This window comes from Pelobates fuscus, chromosome 7, assembly GCF_036172605.1.
Source record: "Pelobates fuscus isolate aPelFus1 chromosome 7, aPelFus1.pri, whole genome shotgun sequence".
NCBI lineage: Eukaryota > Metazoa > Chordata > Amphibia > Anura > Pelobatidae > Pelobates > Pelobates fuscus.
Genome location: NC_086323.1, coordinates 96861513 through 96885923, shown reverse-complemented (window position 1 = coordinate 96885923; position 24411 = coordinate 96861513). Strand labels below are relative to the sequence as shown.

At 39.6% G+C, this 24411-nt stretch overlaps 1 protein-coding gene across 1 annotated transcript in view; it reads left to right on the top strand.

The window, feature by feature from the left end:
* Positions 1–24411, top strand: part of RAB7A (RAB7A, member RAS oncogene family) — a 50990-nt gene that overhangs the window by 12560 nt on the left and 14019 nt on the right. The window lies entirely within an intron of this gene.

Below are 24411 nucleotides of genomic sequence, written 5' to 3'. Positions count from 1 at the left end.
TCTGCATTATACACACACACACACACACACTCTGCATTATACACACACACACACCACACACTCTGCATTATACACACACACACACACACACACTCTGCATTATACACACACACACACCACACACTCTGCATTATACACACACACACACACACACTCTGCATTATACACACACACACACACACACACTCTGCATTATACACACACACACAACACACACTCTGCATTATACACACACACACAACACACACTCTGCATTATACACACACACACAACACACACTCTGCATTATACACACACACACAACACACACTCTGCATTATACACACACACAACACACACTCTGCATTATACACACACACAACACACACTCTGCATTATACACACACACAACACACACTCTGCATTATACACACACACAACACACACTCTGCATTATACACACACACAACACACACTCTGCATTATACACACACACAACACACACTCTGCATTATACACACACACAACACACACTCTGCATTATACACACACACAACACACACTCTGCATTATACACACACACAACACACACTCTGCATTATACACACACACAACACACACTCTGCATTATACACACACACAACACACACTCTGCATTATACACACACACAACACACACTCTGCATTATACACACACACAACACACACTCTGCATTATACACACACACAACACACACTCTGCATTATACACACACACAACACACACTCTGCATTATACACACACACAACACACACTCTGCATTATACACACACACAACACACACTCTGCATTATACACACACACAACACACACTCTGCATTATACACACACACAACACACACTCTGCATTATACACACACACAACACACACTCTGCATTATACACACACACAACACACACTCTGCATTATACACACACACAACACACACTCTGCATTATACACACACACAACACACACTCTGCATTATACACACACACAACACACACTCTGCATTATACACACACACAACACACACTCTGCATTATACACACACACAACACACACTCTGCATTATACACACACACAACACACACTCTGCATTATACACACACACAACACACACTCTGCATTATACACACACACAACACACACTCTGCATTATACACACACACAACACACACTCTGCATTATACACACACACAACACACACTCTGCATTATACACACACACAACACACACTCTGCATTATACACACACACAACACACACTCTGCATTATACACACACACAACACACACTCTGCATTATACACACACACAACACACACTCTGCATTATACACACACACAACACACACTCTGCATTATACACACACACAACACACACTCTGCATTATACACACACACAACACACACTCTGCATTATACACACACACAACACACACTCTGCATTTATACACACACACAACACACACTCTGCATTTATACACACACAATACAAACACACATACTCTGCATTCACTATATACACACTACATTTAGTATATATACATTACACAAACACACACTCTGCATTCACACTATATATATATATATATTTATTACACACACTGCATCCACTATACGTACTACACAAACACACTGCATCCACTATACGTACTACACAAACACACTGCATCCACTATACGTACTACACAAACACACTGCATCCACTATACGTACTACGTATATTTTGTGCATTTACCTTTAGAAATGTTTTATTTTTTCAAAATGGTAAATGTACAGGTTATCAGCTATCTGCCTGAAAGTTCACAGAATATCGGTATGGGCTCTAAAAAAAAAATCAATATCGGTCGATCCCTTATAATTACATTGCAGGGTTAAGTCTTGCTCTAGTGGCTGCCTATCAGACAGCCACTAGAGGGACTTCCGTGTTCTTAAAACGCTATGCATGAGGACCCCCAGCATCGCTATAATCCCCATTGAAATCATTGAATAATGCTTTCCTACGGGGAGATCTAATGCATGCATGGCAATGGCATTGAATAATGCTTTCCTATGGGGAGGCCTTATGCATGCACGGCCATTGCAGTGCATGCACATTAGGTCTCCACCGCCAGCTGACGGCGGGGGAGGAGCGCAAGCGGAGCCTGACCCAGCGCCGAGGGATTCGGTTAAGTCACTGAAGGGGGTTTTAACACCTTCAGCAACATTGGATGGGGGGTGCGGGGGAGAGGGGCACTGCAGGAATCTTGCAGTGCCAGCAAAACTGATGTTTTCCCTGGCACTGGAGAGTCCCTTTAATGAGTTTGAGGATATTACAATTATTTATTCAGGGCCACCATATTCTGGAGCTCTGTACAATAGGAATTCTGACAAAACATGTGTACTATACAGGGACCGTAGGCAAAAAAGGCACTGCCCAAATAAGTTTTCAATTAAAATTAATCTTAATTCGAAGCTTCTAAATATGGCTGCAGCAATTTACCATGTCCTAACGTGTATCTGACTACTATTCTTATCAGCCATAGAAATGCTAATACAGTTTTTAAAGCAATTTGTTGATCTTTAACGAGTGACTGACTGCATATTGGAATTTTACTATTGTTTACTATTTTTTCTGTGTTTTTTTAGAGGGTAAATCTAAACCCTTTATCTGCTTTTAAATACATTTATTTTAGTTTCACTGTCACTTTACCTCTTATGCACTCCTTTTTAGGTGCTAAGCTGCCATTTTTATTAAACCAACAAATATGTCCACCAGATACGATGGACAGTGCGGCTGAGATTTTTATTTAATGTGTTCATGCATTATCAAAGTCTATTGCTGCACAAATTCCACTTCAGGAAATCCTGAAGAGGATGTTCTATTTTTCACATTCTTTGGAGAGGATTTGGTTGGTTTTGTAAGAGAAATTAAATCACTTATGGACCCTTTTGCCTGCTTGAGCTGAAGGATTTCAAAAACTAAGCCTCGGTACCTGGATCTGTGTGTTTAGTGAACTCACACCACCATTAAAGCAACACTCCACACACACATCAAACACAATCGAAAACTTGCTTTTGTCAGGATATGTTCATTTTAGTTGCAGTTTATAAAAAAAATGATTTCTATTTGAAATCTGCACTTTTATAAATAAATGCGTCAACACCTCCCCGGATGTCAGAAAGCTGTCGAGGTTATCATTGGCTTTTGTCAGCTCCACAGAGTCTTCTTTTTGTCTTTAGTCTGTGCTGGGGAGAAATGGCATGGTTTGCAAAGGCTGCAGACGTTTTTAAAAGGTGTTTTTAAAGATTTACCCCAAATGAAAAATACATAATTAAATGCATGCATGTTTTCATTGGGGCAACCTACTAAATAGTGATGTTATATTGATTTATTTTCTAATGTAGTGTTCCTTTAATTGAAAAGAGAATTGATACCGGTTTCTCAGAGGGAATGTGAGACCTCTCAGAAACTATGCTGTTTCATGGGGAAGTGCATCTTTAAAGGGGGAGTACTAACCTTGGCAAAACCAAACCCGGAACTACACTCCTCCAAATACGAAATCCTGGGTGCAATCGAACCAGGAACCAGCACCAAGTCCCAGATGCAAAAGAGGAAAAAGTCCAGGCACTCCAAGGTATCAAAAAACAAATTTAATAGAACCCAAATGTCAGCAACATTTCAACCAGGATGGTCTTTTTCTTGCTTGTAAAAGACAATCATGGTTGAAATGTTGGTGACATTGATACCTTGGAGTGCATTGACATTTTTATCTTTTGCATATACTAACCTTATGTAGGCTTTTTACATTTTTTTTTTTTTTTAGTTTGGTTAAATATGTGCCTTGATTTTATTAATATTAAACTGTTAACTGGCCCTGTACTTAGCCTACATTGTACTCGTTGCTTTTATAGCATGGCTTACATCAGGGGTGGGCAATCTGCGGCCCTCCAGATGTTTTGGATTTAATCTCCCTTGATGCTTTGCTAGCATTATGGCCCTAAGAGCATTATGGGAGATATAGTCCAAAACATCTGAAGGGTGGCAGATTGCCCACCCCTGGCTTACATGAGTCTTTTAAAATCAATTCCCTTAAATGTGTAGTTGTGAAAGGGTTTTGACTTTGGTAACTGTGGCAGATCACCTTTGTATCACCGCCAAGGACTCCCTTTCCCTTAGTGTTGTAGCTCTTTCCAGTGTTGTTACTCTATATAGCTTGTATCTGATTTTATTAGGCACAGCACGGTCATTTATACACAGACCCCCAGCATGGGGTCCCTATTCAGAAATAGATGATCCCTCTCTAGTGCCTCTGTTTCTGGGAGATATTTTAGTTGTTGCTCGCTAAGCTAATTATCTCCTGGATACAACACAAAAATATCCCCAAAATACAGTAAAAACTCTCAGAAACCCCACATTTTACATCCCAGTGCGCCCATGTTGGTAAAATAGCGCAGCCATGAAGAGATGACATCGCCACCGGGGTAAAGTTTTGACCGGCCTCTAACAAAGTTAATGCCCAAATGAGTTCCAATAAATATTGGTCTTTGGCCGGTCAACTATCTGGTGCTCTTCTGAATGCAATAGGGGGCGCTCTCTACTTCCTCTAAGTGATCAATTGTACTGTGTAGTCAAAAAGCATTTGGACTAAAGCGAAAGCCCAATCTACTTGTCTATCATGACAATCTACTTGTCCTGACACAAAATTAATATTAGAAAAAAAATGGGTCTCTCTGCCTTAGAGCCCAGCATATTGATCATACTTTGTAATGTGAGTTTTCTACAAATTAAATTCCAATAGCAAAAGTTTTGATATGGAAACATTCTCCAGCTCAACTATAGTCACAACTTAGCGATATTTTTCTCCATTTTGCCATTTTAATTTGTGAAAATGTATGAATTCTCACCTTGTTTTACTTCCGTAATGTGTATTGCTTGTAAAACAAGCTCCGTGCCCAATGTACAACACACACCTCCAGACAGTGGTATGTGCAGGGTAATGTTAGAAGCGATGTTGGAGCCAATGTGTGTCTGTTAGGCAGAGAGTCTGGGAAGGTGTTGAGCTGGCTAGGGGCTAAAGTGGACAACTTACATTGCACAGCAGGGCAGTGAGCAGCAAGCCTGCATAGTGTTGTTGCTGTCTACACATGCCATAGAAGCTACTTACCTGACTGTGAAGACTTGTCACAGCTGAACACACAAGTCCAGCACTACCCCTTTTTGACTTCACTTCCCTCTCCAGGGGCCTTATTGGCTTTGCCCTATGTAACTTTAATGTTCCTCGCTATGCATACCAGCATAAACTGTGACGCCAGCACAGAGCTGATCTACATATTGTAGATTCACCTGCGGAAAGACTAAACGTATTTATTTTAAAAAGAGAGAATTAATCCAGACCGAACAACATGTCTTGAACATTGGGCCTTGGGAATTCCACACCTCTGCCTCTGGCTTTTCTCTATGCAATAAGCGCATTGAAATCTATTTAGCAGGCAAACTTGCTTTCACTTTAATTTATTAGAGTTGTGTGAACTACATTGTGAATCTTTGGCACAAGTAAATAGCATACATCCAGTTGTGGGCTTTGTGACGGACCACCTAGTACCCCATCTGGGTACCTCCGTCAAGCATGCTTCTTAGCTCTCCAACCAGGACACTTGTAGTGCTTCAGCCCCTAGCTGCCCCAGCTTGGCTGGGGTCTTTTTGTCACTTCCTGCCTGGAACAGTGTCCTGGGTACAGCCTCAAGTGATTAAAGGGACACTGTAGTCACCAGAACAATACAGCTTATTAAATTTGTTCTGGTGTGTAGAATCATTACCTTCAGGCTTTTTGCTGTAAACCGTGTTTTTAGAGAAAATGCAGTGTTTGCATTACAGCCAAGTGATAAATTCACTGGCCACTCCTTAGATGACTGTTAGAGATCCTTACTGGGTAATGAATGTCTAAATGTATCCAAACATTCAGTATCTCCTCCCTCTGCATGCAGACACTGAACGTTCCTCATAGAGATTCATTGATTCAATTCATCTCTATGATGAGATGCTGATTGGCCAGGGCTGTGTTTGAATCATGCTGGCTCTGCCCCTGATCTGCCTCCTTGTCAGTCTCAGCCAATCCTATGGGGAAGCATTGTGATTGGATCAAGCACTTCTGTTGATGTCAGCACACTGCTTGTTTTTTTGAGGCAAACAGCATGCAGAGTTACAGCTTCTGGCTTGAATACAGGAAGATGTTGCCATATTTATGGAGGCATGAGGGTCCCAGGTGGGCTAGATGGTGGTTTTAACACTGTAGGGTCAGGAATACATGTTTGTGATCCTTTAAGCTCTCTTGCAGAGAGTATAGCTGGTCCACCCAAACACTTGTCAAGACTGAGTGAAAGGTGAAAAGGAACTGGTTTATTCAGGCAATGCACACAGAATTTATACAGAGATCCCCAGTATTCAAGCCCCTCCCAGAGTTCTCTGTGCCTGGTAGATAATTAAATTAAAGGCATGTAAACTAATTATCTCCCAGGAACAGAGAGGCAAACATAATTAAAAAAACATATAATAACCCCACATGTCCTACAGCCCCGATCTGAACGCCAAAGTTGTCCAAATAGCACTAAGATCCATGCAGTGTAAGGGAATCGCTACTGGAGCAAAATTCTGACTGGCCGCTCACGTGGTCCTTTGCGCATAAAAGGTACGAGGGCAATGTGTGCTTTGGCTGGTCAAAAACCATTCCATAACAATTGTGGCTAAGTACGGCTGAGGTTTGTTCCAGCGAACGGCCGCCAAGGAGCTAGCGTTTCAATTCATGAGAGGGGAAAGTGCTGAACCAGGGGCTCCGAGGGAAAGCTGCGAAGAGCGGCTGGGCATAGTCAGTGAGCAGGAAGCCAGCTTACACACTCCTCCAGGAGTTAGTGGAAAAGAGCGTTTGTCACAGGCTTCATTTTAATGGATTGGTCTGGGTCTAGTGTCCTTGTGTCATAAACTCTGCAATGTCTACATTGCAGGGATAACTCTCCTCGTGTCTTTCATACTGAACTAAAATTCTGTAAAACTTGGGTCATGTGACACGGAAGCCCCATTGGAAAGCATTGATTCTCAATGCTTTTCTTAAGGAAAGGTTTGAATGCGGGCGACACTCACTGCATATACACGTTAGGTCTCCAGTGCTCCTTTATGAAGAGCATTGGATTGGACTCTCATGGAAGAGACAACAATTTTAGTGAGACGACTACCACCATGCAAATTTTGGACTTTACTTTGTACTGTTTGTTGTGGATTATATTTACATTGTTTCAGTTGCTTTAAAACCTTCTTGGCTAGTGATCATTGTGATCACTAGCCAAGAATGTTCTTATTATTAACGCTACAGTCCCTATTCTTAGTTAAATACACATATTCCAGCTTTCGCTTCTTACTTGGTCAGTGCAACTAAAGCACCTCTAGGGGCTGTCAGTATGAAGTGGATTTAACCATGTAATGTAAACATTGCTTTTTCACAAAACAAAAAACTGCAATGTTTTAGATTGAGTGGTTAAAAGGACAGGACCACTTCATTCAAATGGAGTAATCTTGGTGATTAATGCCTTGTGTAATCTGTGTGACTAGGGTTCATAAACAAAGGGATTTAACTCCTAATTGGCAGAGGATTGAGCAGTGAGGCTGCAGGGGCATGTTCTATACAACAAAACTGCTTCATTAAGCTAAAGTTGTTCAGGTGACTATAGTGTCCCTTTAATGCTATTGTTTCTTGAAGGCTTTTTCTTCTTTCATTCTTAAGTTATTGGAATATTTTTGTTGGTTGAGTGGCATAACTTGTCCATGGTCTAATCTCTTCAGTATGATAACCACCAGAGGCATTTTAACCCTACAATGTAAGCATTGCCATTCCAGAAAAACGCCATTATTTCAGTTGCAGGGTTAAAACAAGGGCATGGTATGCAGACCATTCATTAAGATGAAGTGGTTTAAGTGAATGTAGTTTCGCTTTAATGAGTGATGGTGTAAAGAGACTTCAAGGACAGACTGTCCATTTTCAGTGTTTACATTGCTTCTTAAGGCCATCTCAAGTGGTAGTCACCCAGACAGGCCGGGGAGACCTAATGTGCATGCGCTGCAATGGCCGCGCGCATTACACCTCCCCATAGGAAAACATTATTCAATGTTTCCTATGGGGATTAGCGTAGCGTGAGGACATCCAGCGTCGTTTAGACCAGTGGTCCTCATGGACCACCAACAGTCCAGGTTTTGTCAGTATCTCCATTGGAATTAAACAGGGAAATACATAAATTCTGGACTGTTGGTGGTCCCTAAGGACTGGGTTGGGGAATACTGGTTTAGAAGACCAAAAGTCGTCTAAGAAGCTTGAAGTCCCTCTAGTGGCTGTCTACCTGGACTTAACCCTGCAAGGTAATTATTACAGTTTATAAAAACTGCAATAATTACATGCTCAGTGTTAAGGGTGATGGGAGTTGGCACCCAGACCACTTCAATGAGCAGAAGTGGTCTTGGTGCCTACAGTGTCCCTTTAATATTGCTGTGCTCCTGTCTATTTGTTCCTTCTCCCCTTAACCCCCCCACCCCTTTGTACTCCCGAATACTTTCTGTGCAAATGTTTCCTCCTTGGTACAGTATTACTTAAATATTGGCTCTTAGCCACTGTTGTGGTAAGTTCCCCTGGGAGCGCCTGCCCTTTTTATCCCCCCTCTGTTTTCTTTCTCTGTTGGTCCTACCTTAATCCTGTATGTCATTTATTGTTAGTACTGCTTTGTAGTCTGTGTTCATTGTTTGTTTATTTTCTTGTGACTCACGCATTTGCTGCAAACCAAGATGGACCTGTCTGAAGGTTTTGATCATAATGTAGACATATCAAGTTGTCAGTGCATCTTACATTATAATGTGGCACCTCTTGTACTTGATGCTTGGCATTTTAAACTATATATTATTCTGTTCTTTGTAATCCTAGTAACTGTGTCAATAGAACAAAACACAAGTGTTCTCTAAATAATTATGCTGAACTGAAGGCTGAATTGATAAAGTCTAAAACACCTGAGCTGTCACTATAGGTTATTTGGAGTTTTTTTTTTTTTTTTTCCATGTTGGACCACACTAGGCTTCATACGTTTGTCCGTTTTCAAGTGGTTTGCCTAAAATGAGTGACTGTCAAAGTATTGGTGCTAGAAATTCCACCCATTTTTGTTAATGGAGTCTGGCCACTAACCTTGGGGGAGGGGAGGGGGAGGGTTAGTAATCCACATATACGTGGCATCATAATAACTTCAATGTGCTGTGATGGTGCAGAGTTACTTTAACAGTAAAACATGTTTTTTACTTTATAATACCCTATTAGGCACTTTTAATTTGGTCCAACCTCTTTCTTTTCCTCACTGTTTTTTTTTTTTTTTATTTTAAAAACAGAAACCAAAAAAAACACTAAGTTAAAACATAACTTGACTCAATCACCAAAGTTCCTTTGCTTGTTCCAGTGCTCCATTTGGTGTCATCACACTGTCACTCAGAGGTCCAATCAGATGCCTAATGGATGCATCTGTATATGTGATTTTCCCTTAAGTCTAGAACAGTAAATGAAATGATGCTCAGCCATAATTTGGCAGACTTATGGATAATGAGAGTTGTTGTAGTAGCTCTTTTTATTTATTTATTTATTTTTATTTTTGTGTGTGTGTTAATTGTCAACTATTTTAAGTTTTATGTTGAGTTCAGGGTAAAGATTCATTATTTGAGCATCATCAACCTTTACAGCAGTTTTAATAATTACCTGTAAATTGGGCTGTGTAAATGGACAGTATAAGCACAGTAACCGATACAGCCCACTACAATACAGTGGTAATGGTTATGGTGCTAGCTGGCTGCATGAAGCGGTTCCCTGGTTATGATCTAACCATTTTCAAGCTGTTTGTCCAAGACAAGAGGTCCTAAAACATTTAAAGAAGAGAAGTCCATTTTATTCAAGGTCGTAAAAGCACAGCTCAATCATTAAAGAACAAACGTCACTTCCACATTTTTTATAGTTTTAAGTATTACATTTACTTTTAACCTGCGTTTAACAAATGTATTTGTGAGGTCTGAAAAACAATTAGAAATGCATGCCACTTATCCTGAAATGGAGTGCCTCCATCTTGACTCCCTGTAAGTCATTTTTATGAACATGTTTTCCGTCTTTCCTCTTCCAATACAATGTGTGCTCTGGATGTGCCAGGACTAAACTGTAATGTCAACATCTAGGTCTTTAATACATTATCCAAAGTCCTATTTTTTTTTTTTTTAATCTTTATCAATGGTATAATTTCTAGAAGTGAGTTTCCCATTAGTATATCAATAGTGAGGTGACTGCACGCTCCCCGGGCCACATACTATTTGGGATATGCAGACATGCATTTCTGTGAATGTTACCCACAGCAGTAAACTTAACAAAGTGTTTGACACAGTGACCATTAAAAAAAAAGACATTTCAATAATTCAAGCCACAGTCACTTGCACATATTTTAATAAAACATTTTTTTAAACCTTATTGTACTTTGTCATGAAAGCAGCTCTGTCACTCTTGAATGTGTCTTAACCCCTTCAGGACCGGCCTGTTTTTGCGATGTTTGTACGTTAAGGACCAGAGCAGTTTTAACACTTTTGTGGTGTTTGAGTTTAGCTGTAATTTTCCGCTCTCTCATTTACGGTTCCCATACAAGTTATATATTGTTTTTTTCAGGACAAAAGGGGCTTTCTTTACATACCATTATTTGTATTATGTCCAATATTGTATTTAAAAAAAATAATAAAATATGGTGAAAAATTAAAAAAAAAAATGTTTTTGGACTTTTACTTGAAAAATCTTTTACTTATCTACAAAAGCTAATGAAAAAAACTGCTAAATAGATTCAAAATTTTGTCCCCAGTTTAAAAACACCCAGTGTTTACATGCTTTATTGCTTTTTTTTGCAAGTTATAGGCCTATAAATACAAGTAGGAAATTGCTGTTTCAATATATATATATTTTAAATGTATCAATAGTGACCTTGTAACACCGTTATCTGTCATAAATCCCCGAAACACACCTAACATGTACATATTTTTTTTAAAGTAGACAACCCAGGGTATTCAAAATTGGGTATGTCCAGTTTTTTTTAGTAGCCACTTAGTCACAAACACTGGCCAAAGTTAGCATTTATATTTGTTTGTGTGTTAAAAATGCAAAAAAATTCACTTTCACTGACAATATCATCGCTGTGATATGTTTTACTGTTTTGAAACACTAATATTTGTGTTCAGCGAAGTCTCCCGAGTAGAACAGTACCCCCATGTACAGGTTTTAGGGTGTCATAGAAAGTTACAGGGTTAAACACAGTGCTAGCAAATTAAATTATCTGGACTTTCGGCCTGGGTTGGCAGGCAGGTCCCTCAAATTGCAATCATTAAAATTACTTAATTAGGTAAAAATATTACATAAATACACATGTAGAATTTTAATATATATACATATTTATATATTTGACGTCTACGTGTATATTTATGAAATTATTTATGTAATTATGTATATGGACATATGTATATTTCGTATTGTTTTTATTTATTTATACATAGATATATATATCATTACATTCTAAGTATATTTTGATATAAAAATATATATATATATATATATCAAAATACTGTTAGAATAAAATTGCATATATAAATATTTTTTTATAATTATTAAAAATTATTTTTCTTTTTTGTTATTTATTTTTATTAACATATTATTTGTATTTTATAATAATATATATATACCATATATATATAGCAATTATATATATATATATTGTATATATTCGTGTGTAATTTAAATATAAGTGTATTTTTATATTAATATACGTATATATAAATATAAAAATACACTTAATATGACATTATATATATGATACATATACATATATTATATATAGATATAATACATGTGTATATATATATCATATATATATATATATATATACACATATTATTTATTTATTTTTACACTGATTTTACACTGTTTTTTTTTTTACTTTATTTTTTGGATTTTTTACTTGCAGGGAGACTGCCTGTCAGCACAGACAGTCCCCCTGCAGGCAGATACACAGACCCCTATTGCGGTCATGTGATCGAGTGATCACATGGCCGTGGGGTCCTGATCTGCCGAGGGGGGACTGCCCGGGCAGACAGGCAGTCCCCCTGGACCGGGTGGAGCACTGATCGCCGCCGTGGGACCGACGGCGATCAGGTAAGTAGCCCCAGACCGTTATGACGGTTCAGGACCGTCAGCGGTCCAAACGCACGTTTTACCGCTGACGGTCCTGAACCGTCAGCGGTCCTGAAGGGGTTAATGATTAAAAAAAACAGTCAATAGATATAATGGTACAGTAGGGCGTATGTTGTCTTATGGACACATCCAAGGTTGACGTTAGGCTGAGTTTGTGTTGGCAACTTTTGCCAATTTCCCAGTGCCTGGCTCTGGGGAAAAAATGATTCTTTGTCTACATCGCGTGGGTTTTTATATGGATTCTTGTCATCTTCAACAGACCTTTTAATTCTGATTTCATAGGTTAGCTGAAGATTGAACTCAACTGAAAGATAATGGCGTCAAAGTTGAAGAGAACTTTTTATTTAAGTAAATCTTCATTTAACATCTACCCTGACTGCCACTGTCAAGGGTCTGTTCACTAAACACTTTATTTGCTTTTGCAAACTTGATTTAATTTGTCTGGATACAATAGATTAACAGAATTGCAATGGAATTGTTATGAATTATCCTAGTATAGTTGCAAGTTAGCGGTTTGATTCAACGAACAGCTGTACTGCAGCCTTTTGTGAATAGCCAAATAGGTTAAAACGTTAAATACGTTTATGTAATCCAGTATTTACATATACTCAAATTCAAAATAGATGGATTTTGAATAAAATCCGGTAAATGATCATAGGCGGGAGATGAACTCCTGAATCTGCTAAACATGGAAATAAGAGGAAGAAGATACAGTATGTAATCCGTACCACGTTGACTTGCTAGAAGTTCTTGCCCTAATGATGGATTAACAAAGACCTTGCTTTAAAGATTTAGGAATGAAAATCCCACAATTCCTAAATCTAGGTGCAAGATATACATTCTGCAAGTTTAAAACTCTTAATAGCCAGGGACTAAGAAATCAGTGCCACAATCTTCAGCACCTGAAGGAACACATACACAGAAGCTCTTGCCATAAAGATAGATATACTCTGTCAGTGCAGTGTATCTCGGATTCCCACAACGTCACAGAGGAGACGTGGCCTTCTCTGCCGATTTCCAATCCAATGCTCCTCATACGCATTGAGGACCTAATGTGAATGCTCAGTAAGCATCATGCATTTCTTTCCCCATTCTTTAAATTAACGCTTTCCTATGGGGCTTCCATGTCCTGTTTTACTCTGTCAGTGCAGTAGAAGCATTCAGGAATGAAAATTGTGACAACCAAACTGTATTTGACTGCTGTTGAGTTTAGTGAATGCTGCTCTTAGAGCAGGCATGTCGCCTTCAGGGTTTTTGTATTTTAATGTATATGCAGATTAAATAATTGTGTAAAGAGATGACTATCCAGTATGTCGCATATTTGGTAAAAAAATCAGAAATAGATATCTACCATAACCGTTACATCTTAATATAGGAGGAGGGGGTACTGGGTCACAGTTGTCTCAGGGATCCCATAAATTAGGTCAAACCAGTAACACATCTAACTAACACCATGACTACGACAACCACACACATAAGTAGGATAGAACTTAGACGGCAAAAAATATGTTCTTCCTTTCTTACTGATCCAAGTGGTAGTTTTATTCTCACAGTAAGCTTTTTACAAATCATGCTGTTCAGCTCTGGCTTGAAGTGCTGTTATAATGAGACAGAAGGTTACAGTAAGGCAACAGTTAAACATAAACAAAATACAATGTAGAGCAACTGAGAGGTCAAAGTATGGAGTATATTGAGGTAAACGCAAGATAAAGAGGAACAAGATATGGCTAGTAAATGATACAACGGCCACTGCTGAAATGTTTCCAGCATGTAGCCTAAAACAGTCATAATTTTATGGAGAGGTTTAAACAAAGTAAAAGATGCTCTGACGTTCTAGGGTGGTACATTTAGAGAGATAATCATACCAAGAAATAAGTAAATTTTATATAATCATTCACATATAGTCAAATTCCAGACAGATGGACTTTGAATAATATCGGGGTGAGTGATTACAGGCGGGAGATGAACTCCTGAATCTCATAAACATGGAGATAAGAGGAAGAAGATTTAGTATGTAATACATGCCACCTGGACTTGCCAGAAGCTCTTACCCAAATTACAGATATGCAAAGACATTTTAAAGATTCAGGAATGAAAATCCCACAATTACTAAATCTAGGTGCATAATGCACCTTATACACCTACGACCGGATGGGTTAGCCGAAACGATGACATAATAGCAGCTTAAGAGGTAGAGACCGGGAGCTCTGGGCCATCTCAGAGGGACTCCCCAGACACGCCGACTGGCGCAGTAGCCACGCGACCTACTATAACGCGACTATGCAGTACTTCAGGCTATCTCCATATTACCTAGACTACAGCGACTTTATGCATGTATCATTATAAGACGTAAAAACGCTAAATTGATTTGTTTCTATAGTTTGCATCTACCATCGCTTGCTGTGCCAAGCTCTTACTATTATGTATTTATGTCTCACTTTTGTTACTTTTATAACCATACAATGATCAAGGAGTGTACTAATGTACAAACCCAAATAAAATACAAATTTAATAAAACGCTAAATTGCCAGGGACTGACGGAGGATTAAATTTCAGTGTCACAATCTGCAGCACCCAAAGGAACACATACACAGGCTGTGCAGTAAGAGTAGGACTTTAAACATGAGACTTGCTGTGGTATGGGGTTAATGCCCATTAGCCTCTGCGATACTTAGTAATGCTTCATCAGCATGACTGTATTGCTTTTAGCTGTGTGTAATTTTTCTATATACACAAGCCTCTGAGTCTCTCGTGTATGTGACATTCATATATCTGCTGTTTTTTTTGTTTGTTTTTTCTTCCCTTCTGTGTAATGCAGTCTTTATTACAACAGGGTATTGCTAATAGAGATCTGTTCCAAACATCAACAAATCTTTAGCAAAAAAATATCAGAACTTGTGTGCCAGGGATCAAACACTTGGCTTCTAAGCGTGCCTTCCATTTCGATTTTAGGTGGCTTGCGTAAGTTTAAACTGTGCAGTCATCGTGTTCTTGAGTACTTACGCAACATGTATCTGTCCTCTTTCTTCTAAGAAGTGATGCAAAGCAAAAGTGTTTGTGACATGATTGCAATGAAACTAGTTGTTGCTTTGAGATCTCTAAATGCTTGGTTAAGCCTGAAGCCCTAATGAGCTCAGCAGTCCTTACCCTCAAGATCCCAGGGCTGGATGCCTTTCTTCAAGTGATAGGAGTTGTCCGTGACTTGAATCAGCTGACATTTTGAGACAGTTTCTTTCATCATCCATTTTGTAAGTAACTGGGCTTAACTGAATTTATTATATTTAGGTAAAAGAACCCCACTACATACTCATCATTGCTAATATAAGTTAGTGACATCTAGTGTCACACATACCATTGTTTAAAAAGAATGGTTTCATTGCCTTTATTCTTAAAATTGTATAACTTTTTGCTGCTTTCTCACACTTTTTTTCTACCTCCATACCAAAATATACTACACCCATTTGTTTTCTGTATGTTTTGTATACTCGTTGGAACACTTGCCATTGGGTCATAGAACAAATAAGATATCTCCAGTCAGGGATTGTACCACCCAGGCACATTGAGCAAGAGTTTTTTTTTTTTTTTTTTTTTTATTCTTTATTTTTGTTGTGCGGGTGATTACAGAGTATTGTCATGCGCCACAACAGCGTACTTTTACATAAAGATACATATAGGTTAAACAGTGGCATGATAAACTTGCACAATTTTTCTTTTTTTTTTTGTAAAACAAGCTAAGCTAAGCAGTTTTGTTTAACGATAGCAATCTATTTGATATCAGGTTAGCTCTAAAAATGATTATTACCAGGCTAGGCATACAAGTTTAAACTATAGGGTTGCTAATAATAAAACAGGCTTATACGAGTCGAGAACATATTGAGGGTTGAGCAGGCTCATATTATTTATGCCACATTAAGAGGCAAACAGGCTGATACAATGGGTGAGATATTGAGAGTTAAACAGGCTTGTGCTAGGCGGCACACCGATCAAATGAGTTAGTAGATGATCGCCTAAGTACAGGTTAACCCGCTAGGGTCACAGTGCGTCTTCTCAGGACTAAATTATGTAACAGGCAAAGTACATCAGGTATAGCATAGAGTGGTAGAGCATAGGTCTGCTCAAATTATCCAGTACAGTTTCAATGATGGGGTACTCTGTGTGATTGCGTGCTGTAAATGCTGAACTGAGTGTGGGGCACCAGGAAGCATAAAGGGTGGTCTACTGGTGTAAAACATAGTAGGGGTTGGCGCAGAAAGTTAACCTATGTAACCTGCGTGTGTGTGAGCATGGTTGTCCACCAGCATGTTTAGATATAGGTAAATAGAGGGTACTTTCTCGTGACTAATAGCTACCAGGATATTAGTCAGTGAATCAAGTACAACCTGGAGTCCAGGTAGGGTTTGCTGCATGTCAGTTAGACAAAATAAAATGCGTAAAATAAAGCAGTAACTGCGTAAAATGTCAGCAGTACTGCACTTTTTGTAAATAACATGGAATAACAGTGAGGAAAACTATACAGTGCATTGGAGTGATAATGAAACAAATTTGTTTTAGCGATTGCATTTCGTAGGCACTGATTTTGATTACCATCAAAATAGACAAGCCTAGTCAAAACACATAACTATGCTGAGTATCGTGCTTAGTGTCATGCTGGTAGTGGGAAGCCATATGTTTAGAAGACTTGTAAACTGTGTAACCTATGGCGCTGAGTAAGGTAAACTTTGGGACAAGCATTTTACGGGTAGTATATACCCAGATCAGTCTAGCTAGGGTAGACAGTGATATATTAATAAAACGAGAGGTACCTAACATAAGTAACCATAACATTAAGTGCAAGTGTAAGCATACAAAGTTAGCCGGCATTTGTATTAGACACATTCGTAGGGAGAAATTCAAACAATATATAGCCGAGCTTAACATTTTAACGATCTGATGATAGTAACGGTTTGATCTTTGATAAGCGGTGTTCTGCGGGTTACTAAGGTACCGGATGGTAAAAATCATATGTGAACTTATCATACATACTGTCTGCGATGCTAGTTGTTATGTCACTTGCTAAGTTAAGTTATGCAGTTTAACGTTTAAGGGTAGTCCAGGATACAGTTCCTCAGTTATAGCCGGTTTGGTGAGGTTATGTATTGTCCCCGCTTATGGGCCTATAGGGGCTTAATCTGCCACTAGTGCTTCCTCTCTTGATTACCCCTTGCCAGTTCTGGGGACTTGGTATGCGGGCCAGCTGCAACGGATGATGTGGTGCTGCGGCCATGCGTCTCCACCTGCAGGGTCCGGAGGTGTTCTCCGCCCGTGTCGATCGATGGTGAGGAGCTGTGCTGTCATGGGGTGCGCCGCGCGGCTTGCGGTATCAGTCCTTGTATGCAGGGGCTCGTTGCGTTGGGCTGAGGATTCCGGTGGCGCGTGGATCGATCAAGGTTGGTGGATTAACTTTTTTGTGTGCGAAGGTAAGTGGGGTATGTTGGTGTTTCCTGTCCCTCTGGTCTCCCGCTTTTCCCCCGGCTGGAGGCCGCTTTGGGGGCTCGGAGTGGGTAGTAACATAGGTGGTGCCGGGTGGCTGGGCGTATCCATGCCGCCATTTCCCTCACGACCCGGTGGAGGTGCTGACTCTTGGTGCAGAGTTTTATCCGTAGGTTGGCATAGAGTTGGTCGAAAAACTCTAGAGTGTGAGCAGGCGGTGTGGTGAGGGTTCTGTTTGTTGCCGGTCGCGTCTGCGCCGCCATCTTGCTCGAGCCCCCATAGTCCCGCTCGGCTGCAAGTTTGTCCGCTTGTGTGAGTCGTTTTGTGGGGGTGGTCGGCCCCCGCAAGGACCGGGATAACCCCCGCCGGTCCAGAGGGGGGGGGGGGGTAGCTGGGCAGTGTTTGATTGCCACTTGTGAGGAGGTTCTGTGCCGGGGTATCGGCTGCTTCCCCCAGGCCTCAGGCTCTGCTCTAGTGTAGGCCGCATGGTCGGTTCAGGTGCTTGCGTTGTGTTTGATTGTTGGACGGGTATTGTTCTGTTCCCCGTGCGGTCCTGGTTCTGTTTATAGGCTTCTTGCGTAGCTGGCACAGTTTTGGTAGTCGTGAGAGTCGTTTTTATGCCTGCTAGTGCAGGAGCCCACAGAAAGCACCTCCGTCCATTTTGGCTGCCAGGCCCCGCCACATTGAGCAAGAGTTAATTCTAGCTCTATACACTGTAGGTGCATTTCCTTTTCTCTTCCACCTACTTGCACCAGATATACTGTACCTTCTTTTTTCTTTTCTTTTATTATACATTTATCATCTGAGAATCCCCATAAGGCACTACTTCTTTCCCTCCAGCCACACACATTATGTTTTATACCCTACATGCATACAAGTTGAGTATGGGTTGTAAGTTTACATTTTATCCAGTTGATTCTTCTAACTAGTAATTAGTTCCCAAACTTCAGTGTGTAGTTGCCCACTGGGGCATTACTTTTAGGTGTCATCTGCCAATCCTCCCCAATACCTGGAAAATGGTTTAAAGTTACCCGTCATCCAGTATCAGGCAAAGCTCCCTGTGCTGTCTTCCACACCCTGTCCTGACGGCAGTCCAATAACAGGCTTCTTATCTTTAAAATGAGAGCTCTAACCTTATTTCTGCCACCTTCTTCCTCTCTGAAGCGGTTCTGTTATTGATCCAAATATCCTGTAATGCATCATGTCATGACTTGCGATTCTGGGAGTTGTATATAGTTCAGCTTTTGAGATTCTACAGTGGATAGCTGGCAATTGAACTTTAACCCCCAGAAATCCCCTTCTGTTCCTTTAAACTAGTGCTATTGAAATAATTATCGATTACTGCCTGGTTTGATGACTCATTGCAAACCTCAACATCCGGCCATTTTTCAAATATTGCGGGTTTTTTCCCTGCCTCAAGTTACTTCCACTTTAATACTTCTGCGTTATTCTTTAGTGGTTTTCCAGCAACAGTTAAGTGGGGCTGACTGTTGGTTTTAATGCTTTATTGAGTAATCAGCCACCCCTTTTGCCTTATTAAGCCATCCATTGTGTTTTCATACTACAAAAGCTTAAATTAGCCGTTTGGGCATGTTGGTTTTGCTTGCCCTGGATGTCGTTACAATGAATGAAGCGAAACTGGGGTAAGATACATCAGGTGTTGTAGAAAGAATACTTGTATGTGTGTTAAAGGAACACTCCTGATTTGAGATGATGAATCGCGTACTGACCATTGCAGGGAAGCAGGATAATCTTACATCTCCCCAATACCTTAGCCATCTTCTATACCTACTTGGTGATGGGCAGAATATCCTATAAGACAGCAGATAGCCTGCCTTCCAGGAGATTCTGCATATCGCCAAGTAGGTATTAATTATTTAAAATAGCACTCAGCTGTGTTGCATTGCTACTGAGTCCCCATTTTTTGGGGGGTCCTATAACTACTCTCCTTAGAGCCACCCTCAACCTACAAATCAAACTTTGACTGCCATGAGTACATGTAAGGTTAATTTTGATTTGAGATTAGCTTCACCTATTGTAGTAAATCAGTGATCTATCTTAAGGTTTTTATAAAGGATGTGTATTCTACTTGTGTTGTTTTAGATTACTAAAATTACTGTTTGAAGCAGTCATTAGATGCTGATAATGTGCAATACAGGGAACAATTCATCTTCCATCTTGAACTACATTTGCGTTCTGAATCCTTGCTTTCCTGTGGATTAAATTGCAAGATATAGTAGCTTTCAAACACCACTGTATCACTCTGGTTTCTGTCTTTGCTGTGCCATTCACTCATTATATTAAGCACTGCAGCATTTGTTAGAGCTAGAAGAAATACAGGTCTATAGAATGTTTTGTGGAGACCAGTGTTAGTCAACCTTTTACAGAGCAGTATCCCTGCAGGTCTAAAAAAAAAAAAATCCTAAGCACTGCTGCCTTGAGAAAGTAATTTCTATTGATTTTAAAGTCCAAATGAAAAATGTAGACACTTATATATTTTTAAAATAAATGACATAATGTGAATAAATATTTTTAAAGGGGAATGCATGAACTATTAATGTGAAGTATAAAAGTCACAAAATGAAATCCTAATACAAATCTAACAGACGGACACACGCACTGAATAGTTGCACACAGAGGACACTGACGCACACACTGAATAGTTGCACGCGCTATAGCCCCCCCTCTCTGGCCAGGTAACAAGCAGGGAGGGGGGACTAAAAATAATAATAATAATAATAAATATTTAAAAATTAAATAAAAAATGCCCCCTCCCCCCAAATACATAACTACAGAAACACACTGCATTATATACACATGTATATAATGCAGTGTGTTTGTGTAGTGTTTATATAATGTAGTGTTTGTGTAGTGTCTGTATAGTGAATGCAGTGTGTGCATAGTGTATAGTGAATGCACACTGCATTCACTATACACACATTACACACACACACTGCATTATATAAACACTACACAAACACACTGTATATAACATGGTGTATGTGTGTGTATATAACGCAGTGTTTGTATTGTGTGTGTGTGTGTATAACGCACACTACACAAACACACACCGCTCCCCTGTCCAAACACACTGCATCTACTACACATGGCATGTATATTTTGTGCATTTACCTTTAGAAATAGTTTCTTTTTTTCCAAAATGGTAAATGTACAGAATATCGGTAAGCTATCGGCCGGAAATTTACCAGTAGCTGCTGCATTTCCCACCCTAGTCTTATACTTGAGTCAATAAGTTTTCCCAGTTTTTTGGGGTAAAATTAAGGGCCTCGGCTTATATTCAGGTCGGCTTATACTCGAGTATATACGGTACTTTTTTTCCTTTTTAAAACTCGTTTTTAAACTTTTTTGTTTGTTTGTTTTTTGTTTTTGTTTTTTTTCTTACATTTTTTTTTTAAACTTAAAGGGACTCTCCAGTGCCAGAAAAGCAAACCATTTTCCTGGCACTGCAGGTCCCCTCTCCCTCCCATCCCAGGTTGCTGAAGGGGTCCCCTTCAGTGACTTACCTGTATCCAGTGCCGATGTCCCTCGGCGCTGGTTCAGAGTCTGCCCACACTCCTCCCCTGCGGACATCATCTCGCGGAGGAGACCTATTGTGCATGCGCAGCTGGCGGCAGGGGAATGCCGCGCACGCGCGTTAGACCTCCCCATAGGAAAGCATTGAAAAGTGCTTTCAATGCTTTCCTATTGGGATTTCAGCGACGCTGGAGGTCCTTACATAGCATGAGGACGTCAAGCGACGCTATAGCACATGAAATGTGTACTATAAACCCGGAAGTGCCCTCTAGTGGCTGTCTATTAGACAGCCACTAGAGGAGGAGTTAACTCTGCAAGGTAAATATTGCAGTTTATGAAAACTGCAATATTTACAGTTGTAGGGTTAAGGGTAGTGGTAGTTGGCACCCAGACCACTCCAATGGGCAGAAGCGGTCTAGGTACCTGGAGTGTCCCTTTAACTTTTTTGACACAAAAAAAGCTAAACTTATTTTTTTTTTTTATTTTTATAACCGTTAACTCCTAACTAGCAGTAAGCCGCACTAAAAGTAAATTCCCCACTTTCCTATAACTCCCACCCCAGCTAGCAAAATATATCATTTTAAAATATTTTAATTAATGAAATAAATTGAACCCCTGCGTGTTAAAAAATATTTAAGTTAATCCTCAGGGGTTAAAAAAAAAAAAAAAAATTGATCACAGTATAATCCTGTGATCTGTATTTTGATCACTGTAGGCAGTGGTCAACTGGCAGGGAAGAGATTCATTTTTATTTAGACTGGGTAAAGTGGGGTGTTTGTTTTTTTTTTGTTTTTTTTTTTTTTTAAAAACATTTTTAAAGCTTTTTATATATTTAACCCCTAGCTAGCCTAACACCAAATTCACCAATTCTCCACTAACTTCCACCCACCCCAGCTAGCTAAATATATCATTTTTAAATATTTTAATTTTTTAAAAAAAAATTAACCCTCAGGGGTTTAAAATAAATAAATCAGATTAACGTAAAATGTAGTCCCTGCCAATTGATCACTATAGTCCTTGCTCAATTGGCAGGGAAGGGGTTAATTTTTATTTAAAATGGGTAAAGGGGGTGGGATTTTAAACTAACTTTATTTTATTTTTTACACAGGGAGAAGATCAGCAGTGATTTGTCTCACTGCACTTAACACTGGATGCGAAAGAGCAGGGAGGGGGACCGTGAGTCCCTGTAGCACATGTGCTCGCTCTGACAGGGACAGCGCGATCAGGTGCTCCTGGTCTGCCTCGAATACAAACCGAATGAGCGTTAACCCCACGATCGTGTTGATCTGGGGTTAACTTTAGTAAATGACTGAAATTTATTACACTTATTTTGCTGTTTCTTAATTCTGCCTGTTGATTGTGGATTTGTTGTATATCATATGATTTTAGCTTTCTTTTATCCTAATTTTTTAGTTTTTTCTTTTGTGAGGTCTTTTCAATTGGGTGGCCCCTTGATGGGATCTTTCCCATCCAGCATTTAACTACATTGGAAGTTGGACAAATCTCTACTCCAAACTGAGCTATACTTGTCGGATGGAAATGCATAACTGTGGCATATCGACTATGGACTTCAAATATTCCCAGAACATTTTGTGCTTGATGAGCCTTTTTGATTTTGTGGATGTGTATATATGAGATATTTGTGCCATATTTTATTTTTGGAGACCGTTTATGTATGGTTTTTGTATCATGATTGTGAGGAGCATTGACTTTGCATGTCCCCTCGAGAACTTTTGTCTATATACATTATGGCTGTTTTGACCAATACCGGTAAATTATAGATGGTTTCTAATGCAGGGCTTGACAAATTTGTTTGGAATATAGAAGCCAGCTAAAAAAGTTAGGAGCCAGTAATTTTCAACGAAAGTGCAATTCTTAAAGGGACACTATATAGTCACCAGAACCACTACAGCTTGATGTAGTTGTTCTGGTGTCTATAGCCTGTCCCTTCAGGCGTTTCAGTGTAAACACTGCCTTTTCCGTGAAAAAGGCAGAGTTTACATTGCTCATTAGTAACACCTCTAGTGACAGTCACTCAGATGGCCACTAGAGTCCTGGGTCACTGCTGCACCACGTGCAGCACCCTGGTTCAGTGTCTCCAAGCTCTGCATGGAGGTGCTGAATGTTCATCATAGAGATTAATGTAATGCATCTCTGAGGAGATGCGGATTGGTATGCACAAAATCCTCCCAATGCTTGCCTTAGCTGAGATCATAAAGATTGATCATCTCAGCCATGGCGAAACTGGCACAGCGTGGGAAATGGGAAGAAAGGTGAGTAAAAACACGTGCGATCAGAGGGGGCAGGTACCTAAACGCGCACACACGGACAGGTTCTCACACACACGCTCACACACTGCTCCCTTGCACTGTGTGATAATGCAGGGAGAGAGGAGCTACAGGCAGAGTACTGCTCCCGTGGGCGGCCGTTTTTTGTTTCATTGATATATTCTTTTTGTGTCTTTTGCTACTGATCATCAAATATGTGTTTTTCTGATTGATTTTATTTGTTTGTTTTTTGTTTCCTTGGCAGCCATAATCAAGTGATTATGGTTGGGAGGATCCCAATCAATATGGGTGGCCACCCATTACATTCATGTGTTTCATATGGTTCTTATTATCTGGGTATATAAAAGTGAGTCTCATTCTTTTACAACAGGCTCCCTTGAAAGGCATCTCTTTTGCCAAAACATTGGGGGCTTGCTGATTTGTCTTCCCTCTTCTCACTTATTCTCGTATGCATTTGTTTTTCTATATTATAATTTTTTCTGAGATGGGTTAAGATTTTATCTCTTTATCAATTAGTGATTACATTGATATTTAAGTATTTGTTTGCTACATATCCTGCTTGGATATTATCATAGAACTTCTGAACATTTTCTGGATACTATCAGAATGTGAACCATGCTTTGATCTGTTCTGATATGCATTGTGAGATTTTTATCTTTTTTGTACCCATCAATAACAAATTTTCATATTATTGGTTGTGCTCCTTGACTGGATATTTTCCGTCAAGGGTCCTTAACGCAAGGACAAGCTTGACGGAAAATTTCCGTCTTTCGTCGGGAAGGGGTTAATTTCTTTTTTAATTTTGAATTATTATTTTTTTTCAATATTCATATTAAATTACGTTTAATATACAAA